The sequence below is a fragment of the Propithecus coquereli genome, unplaced genomic scaffold (assembly GCF_000956105.1).
Source record: "Propithecus coquereli isolate 6110/MARCELLA unplaced genomic scaffold, Pcoq_1.0 Scaffold47, whole genome shotgun sequence".
NCBI lineage: Eukaryota > Metazoa > Chordata > Mammalia > Primates > Indriidae > Propithecus > Propithecus coquereli.
Window position 1 is genome coordinate 1,156,708 of NW_012150507.1, and position 1,570 is coordinate 1,158,277.

Sequence of the window (1,570 nt, forward strand, 5' to 3'; positions counted from 1 at the left end):
TTTGAATCATTAAAATGTTGTGGGAGGCTGGGAGTAAGAAATAATACACAGTCTGGTACTAAAATTTTTATTTATTTTATGAAAGCAAAAAGAGAGATCAACAGACAGTATGAATAGGAAACAAGCAATAGGAAATGGAAAAAAGAAGTTTATCTGCAATTATTAATACCAGACGAAATTCTATAAAGCTATTTAAAGGAAGATTAATGAAATTTAGATTTATAGAGAAAATATCATAATAAAGACATAATGTATGATCAGCTCTTCATAATTAACATATAATTCTGACAGATTTTGTAGGATATAAATATAAGGGAGGATAATCTAATAAATGTATGAATAGAGCAACAGATAATTTTGTTTAGGAAATAATTTTGGATGAATAAAGTAGTGATTCAGGGTTTACATTCATATAAAAATAGGAAATATAGTTTGTATAAAATGCTGAGTAATTTGTTACTCTAGGAATCAAAGAAACACTAATTGAAATAATGTTTTCTAAAACCTTTGCCAAATTTATAGGTATAAAAACAGTGATAAGCTTGCATTGGGGGGAGTGCAGTGAAATGGTACTTTCTTATGCAGCTGATCAGAGCACAAATTGGTATCATTATTTCAGGAATGCAATAGGAAAATATGTATCTTCAGCCTCAAAAATGATCATGACTATGATTCACTAATTACTTTCTTTGAAATCATTATTAACGCATGCATAGATTGATGTTTATTGTAGTGTTACTTAATATAATGAGTTGAGTACAGCCTTCACTTCCAAAAAGCATGAAGGGGGGATGGATCAGTTAAATATGTGATAACAAAGGGATATATCCAAATACTGCAGAGTTACTTAAAAGTACATTTATAAAAATATTAATTGCAATAGAAATGATTTGATATAATGATTTCAATAAGCAGGTGATTTCCATTCTGATGATATATATGGTAGACTAAAATTGCTCAATCACCATCCTGCTACATGAAGTCTACAAGTACCAGATAAAACCTACATGTCATTTTTTAAAGTGTACTGGTGACTTGAAAAGAAATTAAAGCGAATTCCATAGGCCAAGCATTAGAATACATGAATCCAGAGAACTATGCAGACACCAAAATCAGAGGCTGCCATGAGGACAATGTTGTCCCTAGTATCCTAAGCTTTAGGTATGACTGCCTGGCATGTGGGAGAGTGGGAGACAAAGTTTAGTGCCTGCTCAGCGTAACAATCTTACAGGAGAAACCTGCTGCAAGCCAGAGCTACAAAGGACTATAATTTCACTGAAACAGTAAACTAGGAAAAAAACTTCCCCTCTGAAGGAGACAACTAGGAAATTTTCCTGCCCCAAACTTGGTGCTAAAGTGAGAGGAAAAATTATAAGTCCATCTTTATATGAAGTTGTGGTTTAAATTCTCACCATTTATATAATTTTTAAAAACACATATCAAACTGAGAATTTATTCTATAGCTGTCCCATGTTTGTGTTATCTCCAAGCCCCCAGCAAAACAAAAACAAAGAATCTTTGGAAAATTCCACAGTCATCCCTGGTCTCAAAGAATTACCACAGATAAAAT